Source organism: Lithobates pipiens, unplaced genomic scaffold (genome assembly GCF_037356315.1).
Source record: "Lithobates pipiens isolate NorthernLeopardFrog02 unplaced genomic scaffold, aLitPip1_a1.2 Scaffold_25, whole genome shotgun sequence".
In the NCBI taxonomy this organism is placed as follows: Eukaryota; Metazoa; Chordata; class Amphibia; order Anura; family Ranidae; genus Lithobates; species Lithobates pipiens.
The window spans coordinates 84,831,871-84,850,039 of NW_027507787.1; the positions used below are offsets into that span (position 1 = coordinate 84,831,871).

At 43.5% G+C, this 18,169-nt stretch overlaps 1 long non-coding RNA gene across 1 annotated transcript; it reads left to right on the top strand.

Annotated features, from left to right (window-relative positions):
• The first annotated feature begins 4,068 nt into the window (after positions 1-4,068).
• LOC143929901 (uncharacterized) lies at positions 4,069-16,391 on the top strand. Its single transcript, XR_013262634.1, has 3 exons — positions 4,069-4,211; positions 6,145-6,195; positions 16,158-16,391. It is a non-coding gene; the product is annotated as an uncharacterized LOC143929901 (long non-coding RNA).
• The last annotated feature ends 1,778 nt before the right edge of the window (positions 16,392-18,169 follow it).

An 18,169-nucleotide genomic window follows, 5' to 3' on the forward strand; every position in this document is an offset into this window, starting at 1 on the left:
CCTTCCCTGCCAGTGATATTTACACAGTAATCAGTGCATTTTTAAAGCACTGATCGCTGTATAATTGTCAATGGTCCCAAAAATGTGTCAAAAATGTCCGATATGTCCGCCATAATGTTGCAGTCCCAATAAAAATCACAGATAAGCACCATTACTAGTAAAAAAATAAAATAAAATGAATAAAAATGCCATAAATCTATCCGCTATTTTGTAGACGCTGTAACTTTTGCGTAAACCAATCATACGCTTTTTGTTATTTTTCTTACCAAAAGTATTTAGAAGAATACATATCGGCCTAAACTAAAACTGGGGCTATTTATTACAGCAAAAAGTACAAAATATTGTGTTTTTTTCAAAATTTATAGCACAAACAATAAAAACCGAATAGCATTAAAAAAAAGCTCTATTTGTGGGAAAAAAAGACGTCAATTTTGTTTAGGTACAGCATCGCATGACCGCGCAATTGTCAGTTAAAGCGACTCAGTGCTGTATCGCAAAAAATGGCCTGGTCATTGAGCAGTCAGTTCTTCTGGGGGTGAAGTAGTTAAACATCACACTCAAGAAAAATATTAGAAACTACTGTTTATACAAAATTCTAAATGTATTTCTAATTCCATAAAATTTCTGCAGATATTTTTCATTATAAAATTAGCCACAAGTACAATAAGGGGGAGATTTACTAAAACTGGTGCACACAGCAACTGTGCATAGTAACCAATCAGATTCTAACTTCAGCTTGTTCAATTAAGGTTTGACAATATAACCTAGTAGCTGATTGGTTACTATGCACAGCTGCACCAGTTTAGTAAATCCCCCCCTGAGAGCCGGTTCACACAGGGGCAACATGACTTCCAGGATGACTTTGTGAGGCAACTTGGAGACGACTTTAACACGACTTAGACACGACCTGGAGCGACTTACAACACGACTTTAAGTCACCCCAGGCCAGGGGACTTTTGCAGTGGCCAATCAGAGAATGAGCTCTGAAGGGGGAACTCCACGCCAAATTTATTAAAAAAAATGTGGCGTGGGTTCCCCCTCTGAGAGCATACCAGGCCCTTAGGTCTTGTATGGATTCTAAGGGGAACCCCCCTACGCCAAAAAAACAGATCCATACCAGACCCTTATCCGAGCACGCTACCCATCCGGCCAGGAAAGGGGTGGGGACGAGCGAGCGCCCCCCCCCCCGAGCCGTACCAGGCTGCGTGCCCTCAACATGGGGGGTGCCTTGGGGAACAGGGGGCTGCGCGGCCCCCACCCCAAAGCACCTTGTTCCCATGTTGATGAGGACAAGGGCCTCTTCCCGACAACCCTGGCCGTTGGTTGTCGGGGTCTGTGGGCGGGGGGCTTATCGGAATCCGGGAGCCCCCTTTAATAAGGGGCCCCCAGATCCCGGCCCCCCACCCTATGTGAATGAGTATGGGGTACAATGTGCCCCTACCCATTCACTTGTAAAAAAATTTACAAAAAAAACCACAACACACAAGGGTTAAAATCGTTTATTGCACAGCTCCGGGGGTCTTCTGTCCGTCTTCGGGGGTCTTCTCACCGGACTCCTCCGCTATCTTCTGCTAGCTCTTTTACTAGCGGAGGAGCCAGGCTTTCTTCTTCATCACCGCCCTCTTCTTCTGACTTCGGGGGTCTTGTCCCCCTCTTCGGTTCTTCTTGCCGGGCCACCGCGCCTTCTTCTAGCTCTTTTACAGGTGGTGGTCCGGTCTTCTGTCGCCGCTGTCGCCATCTTCTGCTCTTCTCTTCTTCTCTTAAGATGTTGCCTCGTCGCTGTCTCTGCTCACAATGACGGGACGCGGCGCACAACGACTTATATAGGGACATCACCGGATGATGTCCCCGCCCATTATGATGTCACAGTCCCAGCATCCTCTGATAAGGGTCTGGTATGGATCTGGGGGGGGGGGCATGCTGTTTTTTTCGGCGTAGGGGGTTCCCCTTGGAATCCATACCAGACCTAAGGGCCTGGTATGCTCTCGGAGGGGGAACCCATGCCAAATTGAGAGCTGATAATTCTGTCAGAGTCACCTCCGTATAGACGGAGATCCGACTTGGAGGCGACATCCATTGAAATCAATGGGTACCAGTCGCCTACAAGTCGGATTGAAGTAGTACATGAACCTTTTCTGAAGTCGGAGCGACTTCAGTAGTGTGCATTAAGACGACTCTCATTCACTTACATTGATTTTTACATGTTGTCCGACATGAGGTGACTAGGGGCGACCTGAAGTCGGATCTGAGACGCCCCTGTGTGAACCGGCTCTAAGTGTATATGAAACAACATTTTAAGCATTTATGTTTCAACAGCTATTACTCACTTGTTATACATATAACACTATTTCACAGACACAGATTAATGCAATTAGCAGAATAAATCTGCTTCTTCAGGACCAACATGAAGGGTATTTCTTATGATAAGATGTTCCCTGGTCTAAATACTTGTTAAAGGGCCTACTGGAAGGGCAGAGCTGAAAGTAATTCCTTAGGAGACCCTTGGATTAACTTCAGTTACAAGTGGTCTGAAACCCGTACTTAAAGTGATTCTAAACCTTAAAAAAATATATAGCATTGTATATAAATCTTTCTAAATACATGTGTTAACTATATGTGCTGGAATTTTTAAATATAAATATTTCCTTTAATGGAAACTACCTTGTGACCCTGCCATTCTTAGTGCTTTCCCCTTCCCGGTGGCAAAATAGAGCCTGCAGATTGTTGCCACCACAGTGCACATTTACGTATTACGTATATTACATTGTACTACTGTATATTAAGGATATTACTATAGTATATGTATACTATGCTAAATAGTTTCATAGTTAGTTAGGTTGAATAAAGACACCAGTCCATCAAGTTCAACCTGAGTGTCTACAATTGTCCCTATCCCTGTACATTGCACACTCACATCGGTCCCTACCCTTAAGGAGCCCACAATCCAAGATCCCCATTGATATACTATGGCCAATCTTTTTGACAGAAGCTAATTAACCTACCTGCATGTCTTTGGATTGTGGGAGGAAACCCACGCAGGTACAGGGAGAACATGCAAACTCCAGGCAGGTAGTGTCGTGGTTGGGATTCGAACCAGCGACCCTTCTTACTGCTAGGTGAGAGTGCTAACCACTACACCACTGTGCTGCCCATAAATGTATTACTATACAGAGCTTACGTATTAGGTCATGTGATCATGATTCTCATTCCCACAGCACAGACCAGGTTGAGCTGAAGCTACATCCACAGCACGTCACATGTCATGTGACGTCTCTTTAGCTATCACATGCCCTGGCTCCCAAGGCATTCAGAATGAAGTGCAGTATCAGTCTGGCATGTGTTCCCCTCTCTAGCCTGATCAGTTGCTTGACTGACAGCGCAGTCTGCTCTGAATGTCATGGAAATGAAGGGAAGAGAATGTGATAGTTAAAGCAACTTTACAGGACATGTAATGGCCTGTGGCTTAGATCCATTCCCTTTATAAGCCAAGTTTTTACATTACATTTGTCATTAAGATGAGATACAAAGATTGCCACAGGTGGCCTGCTTCTGAAAATGCTGATTGCTATACTGTATCCCAATGTGTCAAACTAAATAGGCACTAAAGAGTGAATGTGAATAGAGTGTAAACAAAGGACAACTAATGATTTACTTCTGAATAATCAAGACCCCTATAAGCAAACATGTTTAACTTTTGAGTAATGTCACACATGTCAATATGAGCAACATGCTCCAAAATAAAAATGACTACTACTACAATTTTTCAATCTGCACTTTAACACATAATCCCAATTAAAACTATGCATCAGTATATACAATAATTAAAAAGGAATTAAAAAGACAAAAAAAAACAATTAAAAAGTTGAAATCATAGAGTGTAGGTACTGTAAATAATTAACAAAGTGCTAAATAAAGACCAAACAAATTAGTAAATGATAAGTATGTGAATAGTGACCTTGTAAATCTGGTATGACCAGCCAGTGGAGGAATGTGCTCTAATTCTACCTCCACTTACAGTATATATAAAAAGGTGCCCTCATACATTATTTAAACAACCAAAAAATTTCTTCTGAATTTTCCAAGAAGGAAACCAAACTTAAAAGCAGATATGTCTGGAATCAAAGGAAAATGTGTTACCCAGAAGATCCAATGCCAAGATCCATGCAACCCTTGCCATAACGTAGTAGTCTGCAAAGATCCATGCCAAGACCGTAAGTTTTGTGTTTATAAACAACATTGTTTTTATACATAAATAAATGAAAAAAATTGTATGCACTTCCTCCACTGTAAAAGTTTTTCTTTCTTATAATTTCCTTCTAAAGATGTTTGGGTAGGCACGTGTGTATAAGTTATTGTATAAATAACTGTAATTTAATTTTAGCTGGACTTGTATTCTCTATAAAATCTGAATCTAGTTTTAATTTTATTTTAAATACACAAATAAGCTGGCCCAAACAAACTTTGTAATTACTAATTGATGTCTGTCTGATGTCAGAATGGTATAAACTGTATTTAGCATCAGCTGCATACAGTATACAGCGTTGTGTTCCTGCAGTGGTACTGGGAATTTCCATCTGTTGGCCCAAATAAGTTGGAAGAAGAATTAGATTGCAGAGATCTGAAATATGAAATAAACACATGGCCTTATGTGCAGAATATCTGACTGAAGTCTACTATATGCCTAAACTTTGGGAAAGTAAGGCCAGGTTTTCTGATTTCACCTACTGTGGGCTCCTTCCTGTATGTAAGAGCAAAAATGATAGTTGCGCAAGACAATCGCATCATGGTGATGGTAATACCACTCAGAAGATCATTATCAACTCCAGTTGCAGTAGATTATTAATTTCAGGAAAAAATAAATTATGCAGATTTAACTGTGGTTTTGATATTTGACTGATAACATTAACCCCCCTGACGGTCTTCCTGAGTCTGGCTCGGGGTGGAATTTTTATACCAAAAGCGGTAACCCCGAGCCAGACTCGGGACTGCATCGCTGGATCCAGGAGGAGGTTTACTTACCTTCTCCCTCGGATCCCACGTTGTCTCCCCGCTGTACGAGCGAGCCGTGTCTCACTCGATCTATCACATCGCCGATCTCCGTTCCCTGTGAGCGTTGTGACGCACGGGGATGGAGATCGGCGCCAAATTCAAAAAATGAAACACACAGTATACATACAGTATAATGTAATCTTACAGATTACATTGCTGTATGTAATCATTTCACATCCCCTTTGTCCCTAGTGGTCTGTCCAGTGTCCTGCATGCAGTTTTATATTATAAAAACTGTTCTTTATGCCTGGAAACTGGAGATTGTCCATAGCAACCAAAACTGTCCCTTTACATCAAAAATAATTTCAGACCAGCTAGAAAACAGCGATAATAAATTAGAATAACTCGCAGAATTGAGCAATAGCGATTTGTGGGGAGATCCGTTATCAAATACTGAAAAGTAATGACAGTGACAATTCTGCAACTGAACAAATTTCAGTGTTTTTGATTTGATTACATTATTGAATAATTTTTATTATTGTTATATTATCATTTGGTACAATTATTTATAATTATTTATTATATTATAATTTATGATTTCATTTTTCAAACTTTAATATACCCGGGATGTCTGCTAGACTCTGGTTTGGACAGATTTAAGAGAGTTATTCCTAAGAATTACAGGACTACAATATAAAACGCCAAATTTTCATGCAAAATAATTGTACCGCTTTTAGCACCTAAAATCCAAAATAATCGTACCGCCAGGGAGGTTAATTATTTTATTCATATTTGAATTTATGCAAACTGTGGAGTAGAATTAATTTTTATAATCTGACTGAAGTCTACTGTAAGCCTCAACCTGGGGAAAATAAAGTCAGGTTTTTTTTTATTTCACCTACCGCAGGCTCCTTTCTGTCCCTAAGAGACAAAAAGGTTAGTTGCACAAGACAGAATCATGTCATTGTCGTGGTAATACCACTCAAAAGCTTATGATGAACTCTAGGTGCAAAAGATTACTAAATCTTGGGTTAAGAATAAATTAAGTAGATTTTACTACAGTTGCAGTGTTTTGCTGGCTGATAAGATTAAAGTTTATTTTGTTGATTTTACCTGTTACTTGGTGTTTTTTAATATATGTTTGTATTTCTTCAGCATGTAAGCCTCACCATCATCACCATGGCACAGTCTATGTTCGCCAACAAGGTAAGAGGAGCAAAAGATTATTGTTTTGAGTATTTAGGATAATGGATGAAGAGTGTATACTTTAAAATAAGCCAATCCTCCCATCACTGAGAAAGGTGATTCTTCACAGATCACAAGCAGTGCACAATTTGTGTTGTTTCTTTTACAGGTGGCTTATAAATGTACTTATCATCTTACTTGATAATGGGGAAAATCTGCACAGAATTTAGCACTACTGAATATATCAGTTGTTTTTGTCCAACAGAGGACCAAATTTAAAACTGTATCCTTACAAATTCTCCACAAGTATATAGTAATACTGCAACCTTTTCCTACCAGTCACAACACAGTTGGTAAAAATAGTGGCGTTTTAAATCCCCATAGCTTTGGCATATTAATGCAACATGGAGTGAAACATGATTGCAAATAAATTACCAATAAGGTGGTTGGCACTCTTTGCCAAGAAGACTATGATATGAATTGTTTTGCAAACCTCTGTAAATGATATGCATTTACTAATCACATATATTTTGCTTATGCACTCTTCAATAACAGTCTGTAGATAAAGATCCTCAGCTTTCCTTACTATGAAAATGATAATGTTAATCCATATTGCAACTGTGAACTAGGAGGGCATATCTCTGCCCCCTGCTAATTCTGGGACTTATCACAGCCACAGGTCTCAGACTAAGTGCCTGTTTGAACACAGTTTGGTTCTCCAAGATTAGATCATGATGGATAGCTAGGAGATGTTTTGTCATCTCCTCACTGTCTGTTTAACCTCTAAAAACCCCCACCAGCTCTGTGCATTGCACGGTAGCGGCACAGCCCCTTTCGGGTATAACATTTTTGCAGCTGTAAAGCATTGCGGCTTCGGCATGTTATCACCTGCCTTAAAGAGGAGCTTCAGTCTGCTCACATAGTTTGTAATAAAAACATATTTCCCATTCTGAAGCTTCCATCCAACCTCTTTGCATATTATTTTATGTATACTGTGATTCTGCTCTTACCAAATATGCTGCTGAAATCTCCCTCTACTAAGTCGGGCTGCAGCCAGTTTAACTGTTGCCAGCTGAAGCTGCTGCCTGTTCACTTCCTGGATTTTTCACAGAAACCCAGAGGCACACCTCCAGCTTTGCAGCCCTGCAGCTTTCATTGGCCCTCCTATGGCTCATCCCCTTCACTTACTGGCAAACTCTCATGAGAGTTAGAGAAAGAGCTGTGCATGACGTCATAAGCCTAGGCTTTTTACCAGGCAAGAAACAGGAATTGGGCTGTATAAGGTAATTACTGGCAGAAAAAAAATGTTTTACTATCCAAAGTTAAAACAACAAGGGCAGAAGTTTTAATAGATGGAAAGTCTAAAAAATTACTGAAGGTTCCGCTTTAAGGGGGATTGATTATCAAGGCTTAAAATGATCATGAACTAATTAGAAGGGTTTTTCCATCATGTGCTCGTTACGTTTGCCAGTCATGGTGCTCACTGAAAATTTCAAATTTCCTCATCCTGCATAAGTTACTGTGTTTCTCTCTCTCTCTTTTTCTCTGGACAGTCAAGATGAAGTGTTAGATAGAATTAAATAAATTTAAACCATTTGATTAAAAACTGCTACGGAAAATAACTAAACGTTATTCTTTTCAAAATTTTTGTCCATTGTCGATTTGTCATCTTTTAATAAATACTTTGCTCTGAATTTATTATAACAGGTCATGTAATAGGTTCTTAATCAATATAAAAATTAATAAGGTAGGCAAATTATAGTTACAGTCAAGAGAACCAATGCATATTAATGCTGCTAAACTCATTTTGAGCATTTAAGCTTCAATGGCCTCTGGTCATGAAGGGGTTAGAATCTAATGTATGGGGGCGTGGCTTGGCGCTGTTCCGAGATGGCCGCTTGAATCCGGAGCTCCCGTCCAAGAGACCCTGCTACAAACGACCAGGCAAGTGTGCGGTGGTTATTCTCACTGATTTTGAGCCCCTCTCTACTGCAACATGTCAGCGGCGAGATCCCGGTCGCCGCCGGAGCCCGACGCTCCCCCAGCCAGACAAATCCCTGAAATATTCAGGTCCCGGCCTGCTGGCGGTACCCGAGCCGCGGCCTCGAGTAGGCCGCGGTCCCACAGCAGAAGCCCGATCCGCGCCAGGCCCGAACCAGACGCCAGAGATCAGCCACCGATCAGCCTAGAGGATCTGCGCAATGTCGCAGCTGACATCAAGCACACCCTCTCTGCAGTTATCTCAGATCTCCGGACGGATATCCAATCTATGACGCTGCGAGTGGAAGATATTGAAGCGACACAGGCCCGCCATGATTCCTCCCTCTGCCAGCTACAACAGCTCACTGAGTCTCATGCCATCCACCTCAGAGACATTAACAGGCATATGGAGGACCTTGACAACCGGGGGAGACGTTGAAACCTAAGAGTGCGAGGTATTCCTGAAACCCTAGACCCTAGTCTGCTAACCCAGAGGGTGGTTAATATCTTTAATGACCTCCTCGAAAGACCCCCAGACAATCCAATCGTGTTTGAGCGTATTCACAGAGCCCTGCGCCCCAGGGGCCGCGACACTGACCCTCCAAGGGATGTTGTCTGTTGCCTGACAGACTTCCCCCTGAAAGAGGAAATTCTTCGCAAGGCCAGAGATAGGAACCAAATCATACACAGAGGAGTGAATATTAAAATATTCCAGGACCTGTCTAACATCACACTCCAACGTAGAGGGGAACTTCGACCGCTACTGGAAATTTTGAGGAACAGAGCCATCCCTTATCGCTGGAAGTATCCCTTTTGCCTATCTGTCTCCCATCAAGGTCACACAGAAAATTTGAGAGTCCCGGAAGATCTCGACCATTTCTGTACTGCACTGGACCTGCCCCACGTGGACCTGCCGGACTGGTACAGTGACTTCAGATTTCCTACACTTCACAGGGCGGCTTCAATGGAGGGAGTAGATGAAGCAGGAAACTACGCCCTTGGCAGACGCCGCAGACACATGCATCAACCTCCTCTCCACCGCCCTCCACAGAGGAACGCCACTCCACCGAGAAATGGCAGCCCCACAGCATCACCTGCTCATCGCAGGCCCCGCCATAACTAAGGTACATTCTTTAGTTCTATAAACTGCTCGGCACCTGTTGTTACGAATGCTGGCCGTCACTTTGCGACCACTGCGCTGAAACGGAACTTGCCCTTACCTGGAGACAACGGTACCCGCCGATTCTACCCACCTAGCACGAACACCTGCCAGAGACGCCTATCTACCGTGCAGCCCCCTAGATACTCTCCATTACTGCCCTTGTTCACACACCGGGCAAGTCACCATGCCTATTCTCTCCCTGCGAAAGTCTCTCTCATCACGGACTAGGAAAGACTAGTTCTACATACCTTACGAACCCAATACTGCTGATTTACAAATTTTTACCTCACGGCTCCTCACACATGCCCTTCACTGGAACTTCCTGAGATGTCCCGTGCAACAGAGGAGTACTCCAGACCGCCTTAGACGTTGGTTCTTCCTCCCTTGCCATTTCGCCCTTTGCACTCCTGACGTGGCTCTCATAGCACACCCTGATTTACCACAGACATTCCATACTTGACCCAGGTTGCAGCCTTCTCGTCCAGCTCCCCCCCTCCCTCGCCTTCCTCCCCTCCACCTCCTCCCCCCCTCCCTCTCTCCCCCCCTTGATTATCCCTTTGGTTTATCCCTTTTTTATTTCTATGCATATAGACTCTGCAGCTCGCTCATGACCTGATTCATGCCGCATTATTGTCTACTAAGGAGTCGGGAGTGTGGTGTCGGGTAAGAACAGCCTTTAGCCCCCTGGGGCATTTGCATCTATTTGATTACTGCTTGTTCCACATCTGATACCCAGCGTTGCACATTAAGGCATGAGACACATGCCTTTCACTTCACGCAATAAATGAAAGCTCTAGTGCCACTCCCAAACATCGTGAGCAGGAACAGACGATATACATAGTATTAAAGGGGAGGGGGAGGGAGAGGAACACATTTCCATAGCCAAATCCCCATATCACTCGTGGGGGGGAGCCCTACCGGGGGGGGGGGGTGATTGAGGACGGGACACACCTCCTCATCTGGGAAAAGTTCCCTTACGGCGGCAACGCCGAGACATTGAATGGATAAACTAGCTCCCCTAACGTTTTGAATGGGGACAGCTCACATACATAGGACCCTTCATCCAAACTGCACCTACCGCTCAGTTAGTATTCAATTAACTACCCCATCACTCCCGGCTCCGATTGTGCGGGTACCTACTGAGGTATTTGTATAACTTTATTGTGTCTCCCAGATATGGCATTTACTGTTATTTCTTGTGCTTACTCTCATCTCTGTTTCACATGTTAAAGCATTTTATTGTGCCATCTTGAGTTTATGTTTTTGGTCATTTCTTGTTTAATTGTTTAAGATTAAGATTGCTCTTCATCCCTATGCTACAATCTGAAGCATTCCCTCCACGTACCTCATCCTGTTTCGAGGTTCCTGACCCCTTCGACATGTACAAGGCCTATGCCTATACCTGACTTCACATGTATTGTCCACATGTTTATCCACCTGACATAACCAGCCCTCCACTTTCTCCAGCCAGATCTGGGGACCTAGACATCCCCGGGATACCTTACCCGGACTATTTTCGTCTTCTCACATATAGGTCATGTCTGTTACCTTTTTCGTAACCCTCCCTAGACCTACAACATATCCGACTACGAGCCCCCTAAGCCACCATCATTCACCCAGAGCATGCCCTGTGCCTTCCTGACTAGGAACTTGACATTTTTACCTCACCCCCGGATTCTAGGACTGCACCAATGACCACCGACCCGTGACACTCCCTATCAAGGTCTCAACTATGATATCTTTAAGCTACTAACCCTGGTTACCCTCCAGAGCCCATGCCATGTACCACCCTAACTTGCCCCCACTCACACATTTCGGTCTCGCAGTGACGGAGCCCCTCCTCATCTCGTGTAACCCCGTCCGCCACCCCCGAACAACAGACGCTGGTAGTCAGTGTTGACCCAACCGGTGCCCTTTTCGGTACTCCGAGGGTTGACAGGTTCAACCCAACCACCGGTCTCATTCCCTACCCCCCCTATCTAACTCTCCAAATACCTGATCCTCTCTTCCGTATACCGGCCTCTAGCCTCCTCCCCTCCCCCCCTCTTCTCTTTCCTCTTTCATTTTCTCTTGCTGCCCTTCCCCCTTCCCAAGGCCTCCTTCTCTCAAGCATTGTCCACGACTCTTACCTCCGATCTCCAGCAAAATGTCCCCTTCATCACAACGAATAGCAAACTTGTCCCTGAAGCTTATCTCCCTAAATGCAAAGGGATTAAACACCCCAGAGAAACGTCATCAGACACGATTAATGATGCAGAAATTGAAAGCAGATGTTGTCTTCCTGCAGGAAACCCATTTTTGCTCTAAATCTACCCCCAAATTGTCCAATCACACCTTTCCAGTGGAATTTCACGCAACGTGTCCCGATTCTAAAAGTAAAGGAGTCTCCATACTTCTCTCCAAACACTTTGACTTCCAGACTCTAGACACTCTAGCAGATGCGAATGGCAGATTCTTATTTCTCAAGGGTACATTTAAAAATAGGAAAATTACGCTAGCGAACATATACAGCCCTAATACCTCCCAAGTAACCTTTTTCCGAAAAATAATGCATCAACTAAGCTCTTTTTCTGAAGGGATGCTGATCCTTGGTGGCGACTTTAACGCCCCCTTAGATCCCCTACTAGACACTTCCTCCGGGACCTCCAGCTTACCGTTTCGTGCACTCAAACAGATCAGGAAAAGCCTCTATCAATTACTATTGCATGATACATGGCGAACGCTTCACCCTAGAGACAAAGATTTCACCTTCTTCTCTGCCCCCCACAACAGGTACTCACGGATCGACTACCTTATGGTCTCCCAGCAGGACTTACACCATTTATCCAAGGCCTCTATAGAACCCATGACGATTTCTGACCATCACCCTATCACAGCTCTGTTTACTTTTCCTGAACGTCTTGATCGAACCACTATATGGAGATTAGATGCAAATATCTTAACAGACGAAATTAGAGTTAAGGAAGTCAGGGACTGCCTATCCCACTATTTCTTAGACAATGACACTCCAGACGTTTCCCCACTCACGCAATGGGAGGCACATAAGTGCGTGGTTAGAGGCAAATTTATCTCCCTTGCTTCTGCCCGCAAGAAGGAGAGAGCTGCCACATTGGCAACCCTATTTGCGAAACTCAGATCCCTTGAAACAAAACACAAGAGAACCCTAGCAGAGGACGCCCATTCCGAACTAATGGATACCCGCACCCAGATCCAAGACATATTAGGCTACCAGACGAGGAAATCCTTTGCCCTCTCGCAGAAATTTTTTTACGAACATGGAAACAAATCAGGCCACTTATTGGCGCGCATGCTTAGATCCAAAAAGGCCAAACAGACGATACACCGTATCCACTCTCCTACTGGCTCCACTATTGAAACGAACGCAGAAATAGCACGGGAATTCGAACGCTACTATACCTCCCTTTATAACCTTAGCTCCGACTGCCCACGCCCTCCAGACCCCCAAAAGCGTCTACATGACTTTCATACATATCTTTCTAGGCTTCCTCTTCAAAAAGTTCCCTCTGATGCCCTCCAGTCGTTGGAAACACCAATCTCGGGCGACGGAATGGCTTCAAGCAGTTAAACAATTGAAACCAGGCAAGAGCCCTGGACCCGACGGGCTGACCTCAGCTTATTACAAATTATTCGCCGAGACACTCCAGTCCCCCTTTCTTAAGGCCTTCAATTTTGTCCCAACGTCCAAATCCCTCCCCCGTGGTATCTTAGAAGCCCATTTCACCGTTATACCCAAACCCGATAAGGACCCAACAACCACAAGCAGTTACAGACCAATTTCCCTACTCAATGTAGACGTCAAACTTTTTGCCAAAATATTAGCCAACAGACTCCTTCCATTCATTCCAACCCTCATCTCCCCAGACCAGGTAGGTTTCGTTCCCGGGCGCGAAGCCAGGGACAACACCCTGAAATCCATTAATATTCACCACATGATAACACAAACTGAACAGCAGGCCTTCTTCTTGTCTCTTGATGCAGAGTAGGCGTTTGACAGAGTGGCATGGGACTACATGGAAGCGGTGCTTCATAATCTGGGCCTTGGACCTCACATGATGTCCATGATCATGTCTTTATATTCTACTCCTTCTGCGAGGGTGCGGGTCAATGGTACTCTGTCAGACGCCTTCCCCATCGGAAACGGAACAAGGCAAGGTTGTCCCCTCTCCCCGATTCTGTTCATTCTAACTCTAGAACCCCTCCTCCAGACCCTTACACTAAACAATGACATTAAGGGCATCCTCACCCCACTTAAAGAGTGTAAATATGCGGCATTTGCGGACGACATATTGATGTTCCTCACAAATCCTATTACTACGCTCCCAATTGTTTTATCAGAGTTCAAAAAATTTCAAGCCATTTATAACCTTAAAATCAATTTTTCCAAGTCTTACGCCCTGAACATCTCCCTACCTGAGAAGACCCAAGCGCAATGTGAAGCGAACTTCCCCTTCTGCTGGAAGAACGACTCCATTACCTACCTGGGCACACAAATTCCTAGAAAGTTAGCCGACCTATATGCTAAAAACCACCTCCCCATCCTCCAAAACCTTACGGACGACCTTAAACGATGGAACAAACAATCCCTCTCCTGGTTCGGCAGAATCGCGGTCCTCAAGATGAATGTCCTGCCTCGCTTACTATATATTCTCCAAACAGTCCCTATACAGGTCCCCCAAACGTTCTTTAAAACGTACAATACCATCTGTTCGAAGTTCCTGTGGGGAGGCCGAACACCTAGAATCTCCCTTCAGACCCTATCACGCCCTAAACATCTTGGGGGCTTGGGCTTCCCAAACATACTCAACTATTATAGAGCAGTCCATTTAACTAGAATAGTTGACTGGAATGTTCGCAATCCTTACAAAGAATGGGTCTCTCTGGAGGCCTCCTTCTCCTCTCGCCCACTCGCCTCCTTGCCTTGGATGAAACCATCTCATGTACCCATCCCTGCCACCCTCCACCCCCTCATACGCCCTACACTGAAATGCTTCCAGCAAATCTGTACCCATACGAAAATCTCGTCAATCCCGGGACCCCTAACCCCGATTAAATGTAACCCAGACTTCCCGCCTGGCATATCCCCAGATTTCCTGACAGACAACTGGCCAAGAGACACATTGAACGCTTGCCACTTTTTCGAGAGAGGGTCACTCGTCCCGGCCTCGACCATCGCCAAAAACGTGAATGGACCACCCATCCCTCCTTGGACCTACCTATTGATCGCTCATTACCTACAATCACTAGACACAAACTCGCAATGCTCTAGGGCACTAACCCCGTTCGAAATCCTGTGCACCCAATCTACCCCTCAAAGGCATCTCATAGCGTTCACCCATAACTTGCTTTTTGATGGGGAGCGCCCTGGCTCCACCATTGCATGTAAACGATGGGAGGAAGATCTTGCCTTATCAATAAGTGATGAGCAATGGGATGCCATCTTTCATACCATTCATAAGGGATCACTGATTGTCAGCACCCAAGAAAACGGCTATTAAATGAAATCCCGTTGGTACCGTACACCCTCTTTACTACACAAATTTGCCCCCAATGCCACTGACACCTGCTGGAGGTGCAACCAGGACAGGGGAACACCACTTCACATTTGGTGGTCGTGCCCCTTGCTACATAATTTCTGGAGAGAAGTGTGCAGTCTCGTTACCCAAATTACCACTTATAACATTGACCCAACCCCAGCCCAATGCCTCCTACACCTCTCGCCCCTACCGAGACGAACTTACCATGGCTCTCTAGCTATGCACATGCTCAACGCAGCTAAACAGTGCATACCTGTTCATTGGGGCACTTCCGAAGTTCCCTCCATGAAAGAGTGGTTCTCCAGAATCAACAAAATAGCTGAAATGGAAGAGCTGATTCATATATCCAGAGACACCCCCTCCAAATTCAGCACAAAATGGGCCTGTTGGAAACACTTCCAGACCACTACCGATTACTTGGATGTGTGATGAAGGGGACATTTTGCATTGCAGATTTTCTGCTCAGATTTCCTTACCCTGGTACCTACTGGCATTAGAGATCGCCCAGCTAGAAAGACAAACAAGAAGTTGACCTACATATCAGTCTATATGCTTCGGGGGGCCTTGGGGAAGGGGACTCCAGACAGCTCCAATCTATCCTCTACCTTTGCTCCCCTCGTCTACCTCTCGTCCCCATTGCCCTCTTTCTCCTCCCCTCTCTTTTCTTTCCCTTTCTCTCCCTTCTCTTCTACACCCACCCCCCTCTGCCCCCCCTCCCCTGAACTATTCCTCATCCCTGACATCTCGACCTAGGCACACACACCTACCGCTACACTTCACTGACACGAACCCCCAACAATCTACCAATGCAGACCCTACCCAAGACGCTTTATCAGGAAACTACACGATGCGACCTAGGAAATTTGTTACCTGACTTGTCCTATCAGCTACCCCTAGACTCTTTTGGAACGGATCCACTCCCTCACACTTTGGACCCAGACTTTATCCCCCAGATGGATCCTCTTACCTGACTAAAGCAGCTACCCTCTTAGCTTCAAGTTGCGGACCATTCCAAGCCCCTCTTATGCCCCTCTCAATGCCTACTCCCCCCCCCACCCCCCAACTAGGGTCTTTTTACATGCACAGCCTTACCAAACTCATTGCATGTTTTCTTTGATGTGTTATCTGTACGTTTGTTGGCATCTTAACCCTCCAATTGTTGGGGATCCCTCTGTACGTTTATACATTTATACTTTTGTGCCTACTATTTCTTTTTCAATAAAATTGTTTTAAAAAAAAAAAAAAAAGAATCTAATGTATGACTAATGACGTTTTTTTCTTGGCAGATCCATGCAATCCATGCAACCCTTGTGTTGTCCCCTGTTGTCCTGATCCTTGTGATCCTTGCCATGGCCACGGACATTTCTGCTGTGATAAATGAAGGCATCATAGTTTTGTCTATAATCTGATCTACTCATTTACTTCTCTGCAAAATAACCCACATTCCTCCCATTGTACTCTGTCAAATGCTGGTTAAATAACCCTTAAATAACCCTGTTCAATAAAATCTTTGCAACTGATATGTTTTTGCATTTCGTCCCTTGTTATATACTTAGCGAATTATTGGTCATATCAAATATACTAATATACTATTAGAAGGTTTTAAAAAATGTAGAAAGGAGATATTTTCACATTTATTAACAGATTAATGACAATGGCATTATTGGGGGAAATTTACTAAAACTGAAGCACACAGAATCAAATGCAGTTGTGCATAGTAATCATCCAGCTTCTAATTTCACCGTGTTCACTTAAGCTTTGACAAGTAAACCTAGAAGTCGATTAGTTACTATGCACAGATGCTCTGAATTTTTTTTAGTAAATCTTCCTCATTGTGTTTTATACACAGCATCAACATTTTAAAAATGTTCTTTTGGTATCATGGTGATGTCTGAATATATTTTTAGGGCAGTAAAAGGTTTTCATTTGATATACCTTATCATATCCATGACAAAAAATGGCTTAAACATTAAAAAACAACAAGCAATTTTTCCAAAATTTGTGTCTAATTTACTGTACATTTAGTCACCCAAAAGTAAACAAGCCTGGTCATAACCCTGACCGCAGGTAAAATACACAATTTAAAAGGAAACTTTGGCCTATGACAATAGTTTATTGTTATTAATAATGTATTCAGAGCAATAACTGCCCAATCACAAGGATATCTGGGAAAGAGGATTTACACCTGAAAACTGACAGGAGAGAACTTTTATTTTTTTTTAAAAACAGCAGCTGTATATGACAAGCTGTGACTATACGGAACCTGGATTATTTTTTACATAATATACATATCAAGCCAGAGATAAGCCTTAAACAAAAAGAAACCTTTCAAACAAGGCCAAATGTATGTTCGCTATAGCCACAAAAGTTAGTTGAACATTTTGGAGACAATCACAAGAAGGGGAGACATTATTCGGAATGTATCTTCAGATGCTTCCTCCCTATTCATAAAAGGATAAGCCTACTTTTCTTCATGCTTTTAATTCAGAAAGATGTATTCAGCACTTCCCAACTTTTGCACATTTCCATTTTCTGCATGCTTAGATGCAGGTGCACAGTTTCTTTAAGGTTTGGATACTCTTTAAGGTGACTTTTTTGTCCTTGGCATAACCTAAAACAACATAGAAATATATAAATTCCAATTAAATTTTTAAAAACCATAGCAATAGATCCAGTCTGCAGGGTAAAACAACATGCACCAATAGCATGATCTATTGCCTCCCACTGGTATTCCTCACTGAGTATATTTTTTCACAAGCTATTTCTGCACATACATCCACAGTCCTATTGTATACCATCTACAGAGGATGTGTACAACAGAAGATAGACCTAAGGTGTGCTTCGTTAAAAAAAAAAAAAAAAAAAACTGTTCCCCTCCAGGTGAGAGAATGCCCATGAAGACTCCTGTCTAGGTCAGAAATCAGGAAGCAACTGAGTAAAACATAAAGTAAATAACTGCCTATCTATTTACTAATGCTAGCAGCATAAGGATTAAAAATAATTAATGTTGATTGAGAGAGCTTAGTTATGCTTTTTTACAATTTACAGGTTTTCCCTATTTACAGGATTGCCATAGGAAACACCTACCAATGTATAAAAATGTTTTTAATGTCCTTCAGCAGGTGTTGGGCTTCATAGGTGGTAAGGCTGAATAAAGACACAAGTCCCTCTAGTGCAACCTGTTGGGTGTCTGTGTGAATGTACGTGTTCATGTAAAAAATAAATCCACTATTCGTGTATGTTGCGATTGTTAAGATGCTCATTTAATAGTTTTATTAAGCTATCAACGTTCCCTGCT